This window comes from Cornus florida, unplaced genomic scaffold, assembly GCF_030987335.1.
Source record: "Cornus florida cultivar Cherokee Brave unplaced genomic scaffold, ASM3098733v1 CherokeeBrave_3.0.0_Hap2_Chr03, whole genome shotgun sequence".
In the NCBI taxonomy this organism is placed as follows: domain Eukaryota; kingdom Viridiplantae; phylum Streptophyta; class Magnoliopsida; order Cornales; family Cornaceae; genus Cornus; species Cornus florida.
Genome location: NW_026775573.1, coordinates 27634674 through 27650442, shown reverse-complemented (window position 1 = coordinate 27650442; position 15769 = coordinate 27634674). Strand labels below are relative to the sequence as shown.

Below are 15769 nucleotides of genomic sequence, written 5' to 3'. Positions count from 1 at the left end.
ATGGCATTTTAGTGATCTTTATTTACCACTACCTCACGCATACCGAAACATTAACAATCACCAATATCATGGCGTTGTAATATGATACGAATCCATACCTAACGTAAAGTATATCAAATTAATCGTTCGAGATTGTTTGACTCAAAGTGATGGTTTAATTATCCCATCCCAAAACACACCATAATGACACATGTCCAGGTCTAATAGATTGGTTAGATTTATGTGTATCTACCAAATCTTATGACCGTATGCTCACAAATTTAATGTAAATAGCGCTATGACTTCATGTTATTAAAACAATAATTGGTTGATTACACACTTATGTTCCCAACTAAACCACATACCAAATCCCGAGTAATTAACAAAAAAAATAAAATAAAACACGTATGATAAACACAATAGAACAAAATATACTCCTACTTAGGACATCGTTCTTTCTAGAAAAGAAAGTCTCATTTGAAATCAATCTTACTAGATTGTTTCAAAATTTTCTTTTATAATTTCGTAAATAATCATTCAACCTCGAAACATATCCTTTAAAACATCGCTTAAAAGCACAAATGTTTTCCTAAGCAAATACCAAGGGCTTAACCCTCATCCTCCTTATATGCGGAATGTAAACTGTCTTATTTGACTTTATAAATCGAATTAGAACGTCACAACATAATACCAATGCCTTTTTGTATGTGATTTAAAAATTATGTCTTTCGTTCTGATAAGAACACATCCCGAACAATACTTCTTATATACCTCTTTTAGAGATGATAAGAAAGTTTTAATTATTTGTAGATTGATCAACCCCAATTCTACTAATAACATTCGCTATACTACTAGCAATTTAGATCACCTCGCGCAATCATCCCTCTTCAAGATTTAGTACCCTCTCTATTGGATACACATAAATCTCCTCCATTAGGATCCTCTTCGGCTCCTACTCCTTGCTTGTCTCCTTTTTGAGATCAACTGAAATCGTGTTGGTCCCGATATGCGGTGACCTATCACGTACACCTAAATCCTTCATTGGCTTATACTTTTAAAGTAACGCCAAACGAACCTAAACCGTCAATCCTTAACTCTGCCTTCTGGCAACGAAATCGATAACATGCTCCTCTACTCCTTTGAGTTTTTATTGCTTTCGCCTTGAACCCATCCTTTTTCTAGTGCCAACCATTCTATGACTACAGAATATAATTGTATTCAGCTCCTCCTAACAAACCGTAAATAAAGTACAACGAATCCTAATATGGACTCTAAGTTTTAAGAGACGCAACGCGGAAGTCACATAACGAAAGACACTCCTAAGGACACTTGAACCTGGAGTGCTTTGATACCAACTGTGATACCCCCGAATTTCCGAATGCGGGTTGGCCAGGCCCATGCCCGAATACCCGAAGATATCAAAACAAATTGATAATAAACGAACACAGAGTACAAAAGAATAAAAAAGAATAAATAAAATGCTGACAAAAAACTAAAATGATAATCCAATAATAAACCTCATAATATATTTCCATTAATTAATAAACACTTCTGATACAACTGATCCTCCAAAATACAACTTGGGAATCCATACTGTGTGGACCCCTAGAAAATCCAAACTAAACAAATGACAGTAATCTAAAACAGGAAACTGAATCATAAAGGAACTCCTATGTAGCATCGGAATAATGAAGTAAAAATAATGGTGGGTCAGGCCCACAAACAAGTTCTACTCTACTACAGTCCAAGCAGAGATCCGATACACGTATACATCCTAGTCAATCCAACAGTAACTAGTAGTCCGTATATATATATATACACACTAAAGGAACCTCACTAGACTATAGGGTTGTCTCAACCTGAATAGTAGGCAACATGCAAAACGTACATATAGTGGGCATGAGTACCTAGACCTACCAGGATACACAACTACACTATATCTAGCTACACATCCCTGGCGATATACGCGCCCTAACCATTGATCCTGAGACTCAAGCTCATATTATGGCACCATACTTATATATATAAAATCTAGTAACCATCCTATCCAGTATAAATTAATCCTCCATAAGTCATTCAACTTGTTCAGCTGACTTGACTTGAATATAAGTAGGACTTAACATTTTAGTTAATCCATCCCTTATATAATAAATTAATCCTCCATTAGTCATTCAACTTGTTCAGCTGACCTGACTTAAATATAAGTAGGACTTAACATTTTAGTTAATCCATTCCCTTATATAAAATAGGTAGGACTTAACTGATAAGTTAATCCATCCCTAGAATGCCACCGTCCCATACCGGTGCATTAAACCACACAATCCAACAATTGGTGTAACAATTAAGGAAATAAATCAAACATTTCATAAATAACTATGATAAATATGATATCAAGTTATCACATAATAGGAATGACTTATTATTTCTTTAAACTTCCTATATCATATGTCCTACGCAAACTGAATCTTATACATGATGATATTTTATTATACTGTTAAATAAGGATTCTCTATATCGAATTCATCCTATACATTTAATCTTAATTGCTAAAATATTTTAAAAGATTAAATCCATTCGTTTGTTTAAAACATTCAAATAGCAAGCATCATTATGATTGAGTCTATTTAAATTTATTAAAACCCAAACCTAGTCCCTATTTAATGTTCAGGAATCCTAGGCATGTTTCTACGTTCCATCATTTCACAGATATGAAAAATACATAATTTAAACATGTAAAAATTCACATAAGAAATCAAATCAAAATCATGCATTTTATCAATTCATAACACAAGAACAAATATGAACCAATTTCATAAAACCTATATTCTAACCCAATTAAACGTGCATAATTATTTAATTTTATGTGTTTAATAAATCTTGAAATTTCCTAGGCATGTACAGAAACACGAATCAAAGGGAAAGAGATAGAAGAAGAACTTGCCTTAAACTTTCGATTCGAAAGTTAAACTTCTTCTTCCTTGATCTTTTCTCTACATGATTTTTCTCCTCATTCCTTCTTTTTCCTCCTTCCCTCTCTAACACTATCTCTCTAGTATATATCACGTGAATATTTCTAACCCCATTTTACAACCTATAGTTATATATTTATAGGCTAAATAAAATAACCCTAACCCTTTTCCCAATCCAAGTCAACTAAAAAAAAATGAAAATAAAAATATTAAAAAGGTAAGCAAAATATGTTACGTATATAATTTATGTATATGTTTATTAAATAAATAAATTATACACCTTCCATTATTTATTAATGGATTATCCAATAATATTTAAGTTACCATAATATTATAAAGTAACTTAAAACATAACACGTATCAAATCTATGTATATTTTTATTATTTAAATAAACATATACATCAGATTAAATATTACTACCCAAATTACCATAAAAGTAATTAATAAATTACTTTCTCTTATATATATATATATATATATATATATATATATATATTAAAAAGGTAAGTAAAATATGTTACGTATATAATTTATGTATATGTTTATTAAATAAATAAATTATACACATTCCATTATTTATTAATGGATTATCCAATAATACTTAAGTTACCATAATATTATAAAGTAACTTAAAACATAACACGTATCAAATCTATGTATATTTTTATTATTTAAATATAAAACATATATATCAGATTAAATATTACTACCCAAGTTACCATAGAAATAATTAATAAATTACTTTCCTTTTTATATATGTATATAATATATATACATACATTATCCATGGGTAATAATCCATACATATCCAACCTCCTATCCAAGTAGTCCATGGGACCCAATTGGTTGACCAATTACTACTATCCATAACCATAAAAGAAAAATAAAATAAAATAATAAAAGAAAAGAAAATATTTAATTTACAATTAATCAAAACACCATTTAAGCACATAATCTAATTAAACAATTAACACATAGACAAATACAAATAATACATAGACACATAATCAAATAATCAAGTAATACCTAATTCAATTAAACACATAAGCAATTAGTCAAATAATTAATTAATTAATTAAAAAATACAATTAAAACAAATAAATAAATACCGAGACTATCTTTTTAAAATTAGGGGTATTACACATAACTACCGAAAAATCGCAGTCATCCATGCTCGCTGTTGTTCGGCGTCCAACACCAAACCTTAAATTGCAGGTGCCAAAAGCTACAACTGTAGCAAAAGTACTAATATATAAACAATAATTGCAGTGACCCCAACTCCAAACCTTACGATTCCATCAATCCAAACATACCCAGAAATCCCACCAAAATTCATTCTCGATTTTTATATAATAATTAAAGAACCCATGAAAGTATAGATACTTATACATATACGCATACAATATATATATCTATATCTATATATATATATATATATATATATATATATATATATATATATCTCCCCAAACACAGAGCTACAACTGGGTCTTTTTTTTTTTTTTTTTTAGCAATTTGTTTTTTTTGTCTTCCACAAATGGAAGAACTAGAGGAACTTGTCATTACTTCTTTGCCAATTTGTAAATTGAGTTGAAATCCATGTGATATTCACTGTGCAGATCTGTAATTACTTTTCTTCTTCATCATAATCATAGTAAGGGCTTTGAACCCAAAAACATAAACCTAGGTTCCTAAAATGTTTCATTGAAGCTGAATAGAGTCAAACCCAGTAAAACACCGGTGGAAGCAAGGTTGGCAGTGCACTGAATTTGCTGGCTACAACGAACGGCGACGCCGAACAACGGCGAGCATGGTTAATAGCGATTTCCCGGTGGCAGAGCGCGATGAAGGAAATACTTTGACGGCGGTGACAAATTTGCGATTTTGGGGTGGAGGGTGGAGAGACAGCACCACTTGTGGCGGAGGAGAGGGATGGTACATGGAGGGGACTCTGCGTGTTGGTCAGTGAGGATAAGCCAAAGCTTTAGCAAAAAAACCCGTTTGTAACGGGTTGATCCAAATACTTTCATTTTTTAATATTATACAATATTTAAACAGGTGTCAAGTTTTCATAGGGCCACATCAGGATGGAGGACAAAACTTGTCCTGATAGGGCAGGATCTAAGCATTGCTCTATAAATTTGCTATCACCCACGGACTTGGTTTTGTTTCTACATAAGTGAAAGATAACACACGTTAGTCTCTACGATGCCGACGTAGACATTCTCAAAGCTCTGGTCAAAATCAAGATTCGAGACGTCATCAGTGTGCCCAACAACCAGCTCCTCGCAATTGGGTCATTCAATGTCATCACCGCCGCCTGGAACAGCCGCAACATCGTTGTGTACTATCCACAAACATTTATCACCGCCGTTGCAGAGGTCCTGACCACCATACCCTCTTCCGCTCCCCTGCTTATGATGGCAATCGAGTCCCTTTACAGCGCTCTTGTCGTCGCCAATCTCCACACATAGATCAAGATCTCGACGCCTTGTGTGGCGTCAATTATTCTCGACCCATTCCCACCGTCTCAAGCATTCTTCGACCAAACCTTGTCCCAATTATTCTCCCTATCCTTGGAGAACAAAGGGGTTGTTCTTTTGGATAATTCTAGCCATTGCCACATTAGAAAGAAATGGTGGATCAAAACACTTTGCTTCACTGTGCTCGACGTAATGCTTAATTGAATTTATTTCTTAATAAAGAACCTTAACATTACTGATGTGGACATTCTTGTGTGGGTAGGGTTAATGATGATGGTAATGGGCGGTTGTGTAGAGGTGGGGATGGTGGGTTACAACGCCGGACAGTCTATTTGCGGTGATCTAAAAAAATGATGCAGGAGTGGATTCAAAGCTTATTCAACTTCAGAGATGCTTATTTGATTCTTCAACTTCTTCTGGTTTTGAGAAAGCCACAGGACTCTATCCTTCGCTCCCGATTCTCTCGTTTGGGAGGAGAATGACTCAAATAGTTTAGGTAGATCTAGTTAGCATGTAGCGCGGCAGTGTATATAGAGTAGTATCCCTTTGTATTGTTCGTAGAATATGTCAAAAAAGACCTTTCAATTCCGGAGTTCCTCTAGGTGGAGCGGATAGGGTTTTAGAGATGGGTTTTTTGGTCTTTTCAAAATTTATCATTTTTGCAATAAAATACAATTAAATATAATGAGGGCAAATTAGTAACTTCACTCTTACAAGGGAGGTAAGTGTAATTTGACAAATAAGAGGGGAGGTTAGTGTATGTTGACGAAACCTCATGGGAGGTCAGTGTAATTATCCCTAATATAAATAGAGATTGTCTATTCATTCTTTCTCTTCTAACTGTCAAAGTACAAATTTGAGAAATTTCGGTAATAATATTTAATAATAATATTATTGAATATTTATTTATAATCTAGGAAAAAAAATACTTATCATACATTTCATTAACTTTTCGTATACATTATTAAAGGCAAAAATGTAATATGTACAATTTTTAGATTTCAGTTTTTATTTTTAACAAACAATCTTAATAAATTTATCGTTAAAATTAAAACATTTATCAAACAGGTTTTCATATTATTACATTCAACACTTAAAAATTTTAGCTCTTAAAATTTAGTACTTGAATTTTAAGTGGTTAATTTTCAGTTTTATCAAACACCACCTCAGTGAAGGAAAATAATGACACCAATCTCCATTTTTCTCTCTTTCTAACTTTATAAGTTATGTGAATGTGGTTGGATTTCTTTTCTTATTATTATTATTTTATTTTTTTTGGGATAATTCTTGTGGATTTGGATTCTCTGGGAATCAAGTATATTCAAGCCTCCAATCAACAATTAAAAACACGTCACGGTCATTATTTGTGTAATACTATATGTAGTTTTATACTTAATTTTATTTGAGCAAAAATATGATGGTGTTTTTGTAACCGTCAAATTTAGCCTTAGAATTACTTGAAGAGATAAAATATTATTGTCTTTGGTCCATCATTGTCCCCTCTTCTCCACTCTCTTGTGAGTGTGGCTCCTGGTCATTATTCTAACATCTTACACAATTTTTGTAGTTATTATTCATTTAAAATTTCAAAAGTTTATATATATATATATATATATATATATATATATTAGTTGAGGTAATGAAGAATCAATCTATCGAATAGTCACTTTGAACTCTCGGTTTATAAACTTTAAAAAGTTATTAACATGTCAGATAAGAAAATGAATTCTCTCAAATTGTTTTTACAAGAGAGCCGATCGAAGAAAGCTTGTCGTGGTAGAGAAGCGGCCTGAGTCTACTACACCGACCAGTCACTGGAATCATAAACTCCAGTGAAATCCTCTGCTTCTTTTCTTTTTTGAGTTTTTCTTTCTCTGATTGGTTTTTGTTCGCTCAGTTTCATCGCCTTTTGTTATGCGTTCGTTCTTGGAAGTTGCTAGGTTGCTCATTTGTTTCAAGGTGGGACGGCAAGATCTACAAACACATATAGAGGACCTTCGATTTTTCTGGATGACGACTTGGTTGGAAGGAGAAGAGAGGATCTTCGTTCGTGTTTGGTGGGTAAGTTTGATAAGGAAGTGGGTGATAGGGCTCAAATTGCAGCTTGGGCTTCTCGTGTTTGGAAGGTCTCCTAAGGAGTTGTGGTTTTTCTTCTGCCGGATTCATTGTTGCGGTTTCATTTCCCCTCTTTGGCGGAAGCTTCTCGGGTGCTCAAAGAGGGTCGCCGTGATTGGGGGATGGCCACTTTGCGGGTGGACGCTTGGAGCTTCAGGGTGGGTTGTTTTGAGGTGTTGAAAGGCAAGGGGTTGAAGATCTTAACTTTGTATGGGCTTCCTCTTCACCTATGGAGTCATGCCTTGTTCGTGATGGTTGGTGATCTGTGTGGCGGGTTCATTTGGGTTGAGGCTAACGAAGCTCTAGATGCCGAAAGGGTCCGTATCACGGTCTTGGATGGCAGGTCTGTCCTGCTTTTGTTTTCATCCATGATGATCGGTTTTGCTATAAGGTGGCTATGTGGGAAGAAAAGCCTCCAGACCATGTGCCTACGACGGATGGTTTGGAAGGAGGGGATAGTTCGTATTTGTTGAAGGAATCCGAATGGTTAAGGTGGGAGTCTATAGGATTAAAGGGGTTGGCAGAGCTTCAGAGATGGAAGGAGTGAAGAGATACCCTTTGGCTTCGTAACTCGGAATGTTTTGGTCAGATTTGCACTCAGAAAAGGAATGAAAGTTTGTTAGGTATGGCTGGTCATTGCTGACATGTAGTTTATCAGGATTCTCAGAGGCGTGGACCTTTCATCGGGCTTGGCCGTCCGACGTTCTTACAGATGTGGGATCAGAGAAGACAAAATGGTGGTTTTTACGTGTCTAAAGCGCGTGGGGAGGAGAACCGTGCTATCCATGCATGTGGTTGGCGCATAGAGACCGACCGTTTTAAGTGGAACACAGCTGCCTCTAATTCTATTTCAAATTTTTGTGTTTCAAAGGCAGTGTTGCCCTCTTGTGGTGATGGGCTCAATGTTGGGCCGAAAATCAGGGTTTCTGGAGTTAGTGCCCCTCCCTCTTATGGGCCAATGGTTGGAAAGTCTGACACGAGAATTTTGCGTTCGAATTTAGGCTGTGCTTCAGGTGGAGCGGTTGGAGGTGAGAAGGCCCATCAGAAAAAAATTGTTTTATTTGGGCATGGTGGACCGGGCTGTGGGTTGAAGGGTGGACCAGGCTCTAGTAACGACATTTCTGGGCCACTGACGGGTAATTGTTTCGGGCCCTTGGCTTTTGTTGGGGATGGCAATGCTCCTTTGCCGTCCAATGTAATTTCTGAAGGTTCCAGAGGAGGACGGCGGGCTAAGGGGTTTGTTCAGGGACACCGTTTGAAGAGGAAGGTGTTTCTTCCTTCTTTTCATAAAAGATGGACAAGGAAAGAGAAGCAGAAGTGGATTCCGGGTACGCTGGTTGACTCTGACCTGGGTAAGTCATTCTCTTCACTTGGGCTCTCTTTTGTTCATCCTTCTTTTCCCTCTTCTTCTTATTCTTGTGGGGCGTCATAAAGAAGGTTAGGTTGAAAAAGGTAGTGGTGGATTCGGTTTCTAAGTATCTTTCCCCAATTTTTGAGGGTGAGCCGGAGCTTATTTGTGACAATAGGCTTGATGTTGGCAGTGGGAATGGGTTATGCTCCCTTCGACTGTGTGATTTTAGTAGTGAGGGAGTCACTATTTGCGTAGGAAGAGATGTGAAAATTAAGTTGGATGATATGTCAGCTAATGTTTTTCTGAAAGGAGCTGCGGGATCATTTGGCCTTGAAGGGTTTGCAATGTAATTCAAGGGACTTTGTGATTGAGGAGGAGGCACTGTCGCCATTGTCTTGTTGTTCCCCTTCCTTTTCTGATGGTTGGGAGGGAGCTGAAGGTTTTTTTTTTTTTTTTTTTTTATGGGGATTTGGGTTTGGTTTAATGGGAAAGGGGCAAGTCTGATTTTGACGTGTTCGTCCCTCTGGCTGTTGTTGGACCAGAGGGAGAGTGTTTGAAGGATTCAGCTGTTGGTGTGGGTAAAGAGTGTTTGGAAGAGAAGTGGTTGAGAGAGAAGGGTGGGGAGGTGGGTGCCCTTTTGGGTGTGTCTTTTGAAAGTAGGATGGATGAGGTGATGAGATTATTTAATGAAGTTCTTAATGCTAAGCGTTTGGATAGGGTAAATAGAAGGGATGGGCTTCAGGCTAAGGTGGGGGAGAGGGAGGTGCGAAGTCCCATTGATGTTGTTACCTATGAAAGGAGGAATAAGGGTCCAGGGAGACGGATAGTAGAAGGAGAAGTGGGAGTGTTATTTCATCTGTTTCCTTATGAAGCTACAAATTTTATCATGGAACATTCGGGGTTTTAATGACTCGGAGAGAAGAAAAGTTGTGAAGTCGGTAATTCGTAAAGGGGGTGGGCATGTTATGTGTTTGCAAGAAACTAAGATTGCATCGATGACGGATTTGATTGTGCGAAGCTTGTGGGGGGGGGGGGGGGGGGGAGGGGAGATTTGTGGAGTGGATTGCTCTGGATGCGATTGGATCTGTGGGTGGTATCCTTATCATGTGGGATAACCATTGGGTTTCTTTGGGGGACATCTATGTGGGGTTTTTCTCTACTTATTGCATTCTTTCTTTGTTGGAGGATGGTTTTCGTTGGGTTTTCTTTGGACTTTATGGCCTTACAGAGGATAATGTTCGGCATTTGCTTTGGGAGGAGTTGGGAGAGATCCGAAGGAGATTGGCATTGCCTTGGTGTCTTGGAGGAGACTTCAATGCTGTCTGTTCTCTTTTTGAGAGGTCGACGGGGAGAAGATGGACATTTGACATGGAGTCATTCTCGGAGTTCATTAATATGTCGAGGTTGATTGATCTGCCTTTGGTGGGTGGCCCCTTTACATGGTCTAATGGCTGTTTTTCTCCTATGCTCTCTCGCCTTGACAGGTTCCTTATGTCGAGTGAATGGGAAGAGAAGTTCTCGGATGTTGTTAAGGCCACATTGGCTAGCCCCTTATCTAATCATGTTCCATTGATGTTGGATTGCGGTGGATTGCGTAGTAGAAGATCCCCTTGTAAGTGGTTCCCCTAGTCATTCTCTCGCATGTAAGCTGCGTTTACTGAAGAATGATCTTAAGGTGTGGAATGAAGAGGTTTTCGGTAATCTGGTTGGCGGAAGAATAGGGTTTTTTTAGAGATTGCAGACATTGATCGGATGGAGGGTCAAGGCATGTTGTTGGATTCCTTAAGACTTGGGAGGGTGGAGTGTCAGACGGAGTTTGCTGAGATTATTGTCATGGAGGAGATTTCATGGAGATAAAAGTCTAGAGCTCTGTGGCTTAAAAAGGGGGATAATAATACAATTTTTTTTTTTCCATAGACTTGCAAATGCCCATAGAAGGGGCAATCATATTGGGAGGATCTGGGTGGATAGGGAGTTGCTTTGTAAGGAGGAGGAGATTTGTAAGGGTATTACAGATTATTATTAGTTGTTATTCACTGAGTCTGCTGGTTAGAGCCATTGCTTGCAGGGCTTCACTTTGATTCTATTTTGGGTGAGGAATGCTCTGTTCTGGAGGAGCCTTTTTCTAAAGAAATTTTTTTGTCAGCGGTGAAGAGCTGTAACGGGGATAAAGCCCCAGGTCCAGATGGTTTCTCTATAAGATTTCTTTCGGAGTGTTGGGAGGTGGTTCGAGAGGAGGTGATGGACACGTTCCACACTTTCATGCTCAGGGTTCTTTTGAGAAGATTTTGAATGCCACGTTTATTGCTCTTACTCTGAAAAGGGGAGGGCGTCGGATGTTAGGTGTAACGACCTGGTCATTTGCCTTCCTTTCTTTTTTCCTGAAATTTTACGAATGAATTTTTTTCGTTTAATTTTCTTTTCTGAGCTCTGCTTCGTGTCGCTTAGTGTCATCTCGAGTGCTCGGAATTGGTTTCTGAGACTCTTTCATGTGAATTGACAACTTCCTTTGAGGACCGAGTCATTTTCGCATTTTCACTTTTCGGACACTACGTGCCTTTCGTCTTTTTCCTTGTTTCATCTTTTTCCCTATTATGTCTTTTCCCCATTTGTCACATTGTTGGCACAACCTCACTTCTCATGCTCAGAGTTGGTTTTTGACTTCACGTGCTTTCATCTTGAGTGGTTTTCTCGAAATACGTATCTTTACTTTTGCAGGAAAGTACTCTGGTTACTCCCGGTGTCCATAGGGGCGTGGATGCACAATTCTTCAGAATCTTTTTCATTTCTTGGGGTGTTTTTCGTAAATATCTTTTGAAAATATTTTATTTCAGGGGTATCTAAGAAAATATCTTTTGGAAGATATTTTCATTCTGGGGCAGTTTCGCAGTTAACCCTTTTTGTAGGGGCCATTGTGCAATTAACGAAAGTTATTGCAAAATGTCTCGTCTGGAGCCTGGATCCTCGTACGGGATTCATTTTCACATTTTGTCAAGTCATGGACTCTTAGAATTCCACTCTGGTCGTTTTTCTCTAGTTTCAGAGTTTTTGGACCCGGTTGCCGCCGAACTTGTTCAGGGCATAACTTTCTGATCGGGACTCAATTTTTTACGCCGTTTCTTTCATTGTTCATATTTTCTCATTTTAAATCTTTTTTGTTCATGAAGTTTTGCAATTTGAGCGCGTTTTCTCAAATTCCACTTTTCTGGACCCGGTGGGGCCCGTTCGGGGCACTTTTTGAGATTTCTTTAAAAGGGGGGTGAAATATTTTATTTTTCATCTTCCCCACTCTCCTTGCACGACCTGAAGCAACCATGGATGCCCATGGAGCTGCCACCTCTCTCTCCTCCTTTGATTTACTTTTCCTAAGTGAAAAGTCTTCGGCCTTCACGGTTTTTATTCCCCTCGACGTGTTCTACCATTCCCCCTTATTAGAATTCATTTCTGACCACTTCTTGAGTTTGGGTTTGAATTCAAGTTGTGATTTTCATGGGGCTTCCTTCGGATTCATGTAGATCGTGTTGTCCCCGTCAAAACCCTTCGATTTCGGCGGATTCAGAACACTTTTCTTCCGGTGGGGATTTGGGGTTTTCATCTCAAATTGAGGTAGGGGGTGTTATAATTTACTTTATTACTATATTACATGCTTGTGATGCTTATACAACTTGATTGCATGCTTGAATCACAAAATCTAGAGATTTTATTATTTAATTTTCTTGTAAAGGATTTAATTTTCCCGGTTGTCCATAACTTTGTTTAATCATGTGGCATGATAGAATATTACCCCTTGATATGTAGATTGACATATATTAAATTTAGATTATTTGGACAAGTAATGAAGATTTTATTTAATATTTATCTTGAATAAAATATTAAATCATGTGGCCTTATCTAGCTTTAAATCAACATGTGATAGCATATTATATTAGGCCCTAGCATGCTCTTCAACATAGATTAATTTGAGAGTGCTCGGAGAAGTTTTGAAATCTAGTAATATTTAATTAATTAGGTTAATTAAATTGCTCCGAGTGTACTATTCACTCCATTGGAATTCCGACTTAATATTCGTGATGTGCATGCCATATAGTTTCACATATATTAAATCTAGAATATTTGATTAGGTTTTGAAACCTTTCATTTATTATTTTTCTAGTATTAAAGTTTAATATACATGGCCATAACTTATATAGAATGTACTTGTATCTTACTCTTAAATCAAGTCTTGGTATGTTTAATAACATACATTAATTTGAGATCATTTGGATGACTTCCAAAATTTAGAGATTTTAATTAAATGAAATAATTAAAATCCATCCAATGGTTCTATGCGCTTGATTAAGTTTATAACCTTGCATACATGGTTTCCTTGACATGTTCCTTCACGTGTATTAAATTGAGAACAATCGGATAAGTTAGAGACTTACACTTACTTGTTTTACTCGTATGGGACTTAGTTCACTTAGTTGTGACTTGTATTCCATGGAACTATTATCTTTTCATCATGTAACTAGACCCCGTGTATCTTAATTTCATTAATGTACTTAATGAACTGGCACAATTGTCTTTGAATGATTTAATCCATGTATTGCTTAGTAAATAATTAAATCATTAATCTTATACTTGTGGTATTTTTACATCGATGGATTCTATGTGACATATATCCTAGTTTGTAGTCTATGTAAATGCATACTATGATTTCTTGACATTTCACATGCCATGTTAATTGAGAACTTAGGGCATGACTTGTATATTTGCAAAATCTTAGTTGTGCATAAAACGTGTTCAATGCATTATTTGTGTCTTAATGCTATCTTGACTTGCACAACATGTTGATTTTGGAAACTTGGTGATATCAATCAAAATTGACATGGCTAGGACTTGGTTCTAGTACGGGAGAAAGTCCCTCTACACTATAATGCGTACTCGGGGAAGGTACCCATGGGTTAGTAGCCCTAAAGTGATCCCAAGAATCCAGTTTTCTATAGTATGCACTCGGGGAAGGTACCCATGGGTTAGTAGCCCTAAAGTGATCCCATGAGAATGGTTTTAATTTGGGCGATATCCAAGTTTCCACATTGGTTGATTTCACTCTTTAAATTTCAAGTTGCTATTCCTTGAAGATTTAAAACTCTTTTCTTGTTATATGAAATGTTCCAACCTTGTTTGATTTCATTGACACTATGCCTTATCCTTGATTTCATGCCTTGTCCTTGTCGTGCTAATTGAATTGTTTCAATCTTGTTAAATTTCTTTGTTATCTTGTTTCATGTTACTTTATGCTACCATGACTTAGGAATGATCCTCTACGTGTAACTTGACTTAGATTCTAGGTGGCATGGATTGCGAGTAATGATTTATATCAACATGCAAAATCTCTAAATTCTTAGACTTCTAGTGTTATCTCTTAAAGATCTAAGAACCTTGTCGTGTTTTATGGAGTATTTTCCCACCTTGTTTAATTGCATAGATGTTATGCTTACTTCGTGTATTTAGATCTTATTTAGCATACTTGGAACTACACACTTGCTTCTTGTACTTGGATTCCGTTTAGCGTACTCTTGTCTTGTATACTTGCCTTGTGTGTTTCCGATCTTGTTTAGTATACTTGTGTTTTGTATATTTACCTAGCATGTTGCATCTTCGTTTAGTACACTTGTAACCGGTATACTTGTATGTCATGTATTTCATTTCAATTGCATGAGTAGCGTAGGATAATCCATGAGTCTAATCCTTAACATAGACGTTAGGTGGCATGATCCCTTTTGAACTATATCATGTTAGTCTTAAAAATCTCATAAGAAATCGAGTCGATGCATGCTCATTCTCTACGAGTAAACTTGTTTACTCACCCCGAAGTTACTGGGGGATTTGATCAGGTATGAAGACATGGTTCGTGATGCTTGCTGTTCGTTGGGATGGTTTCTTGTTTTTCAGTTTCTATTTCATGCAAATATTAGCATGGAATATCATTTTATAGCCTTTTGTATAAAACTTGTATTATGTGCTTAAGCACACTTTTTGGTATTCATTCTATGTATATAATATGTGACCAAGGGCCAAACTTCATTTGTAATCCTTGTATATTCAAAAATGTAAAATTTTGCCTTTAATGAGAAAAACATGAAAACTAGGGTTTTGATATGTCATTTTCGCACCGGTGCGTGCATTGTGTATGTAATTCATCATTTAGTATTCATTTGCCATATGTGAGGTATGGCCAAGGGCTAAACACCATTTAGTTTTCATTTTTGCATTTTAGTTCACATATTTCATTTTTGGGCTAAATAGTAGAATCCGAGCCTTTAAGGGTTCATTTTCAAATCGGGTGGTGCAAAGTGTGTTCCGGCACCTCCACTAGGTCTCATTTATCTTGTATGAAGTGTGACCAAGGGCCAAACGGTCATTTGAAATCATTTCCTAATTTTAGTTTTCAAATTCCCATTTCTAGTTCATTTTTGCCTTTTTGGCCGTTGGGGGGTCAAATTTTGCATCGGTGGTATTTTTAAGCCGTGGACTATTGTAGCACGTCCTAATAAGTAAGTTACGTTTGTGTGCATGGTCATTTCCGGGCAAACCTTCTCCTTTGGTGAAATGAGCCTCCTATAGATTCATTTTGCACTTTTGTTGCATAATTTGATTTTAGGGTATTATGGGGTTTTCCTTCAGGAAATAAATTCCAATCTTCACGAGGTCACTTAGAAAACGTGGTTTTAGGGGGGGTTTCTTTTTTGTGTTTTTCTAGAAAATGTCGTCTTGGTGCCGAAAATTGATCGCAAAGTTCAGCTTTCTGTTTTTAGAAGCTTTTTGGACCTCCATGACCAGATTTCATGGAGGGGCATTTCGGGCATTCTACATTACGTTTTTTTTTAAT

The 15769-nt window shown here is 36.9% G+C and overlaps 1 pseudogene; it reads left to right on the top strand.

The window, feature by feature from the left end:
- Window positions 1-5036: 5036 nt before the first annotated feature.
- On the top strand, window positions 5037-7727 carry LOC132301343 (glucan endo-1,3-beta-glucosidase 1-like; annotated as a pseudogene).
- The last annotated feature ends 8042 nt before the right edge of the window (window positions 7728-15769 follow it).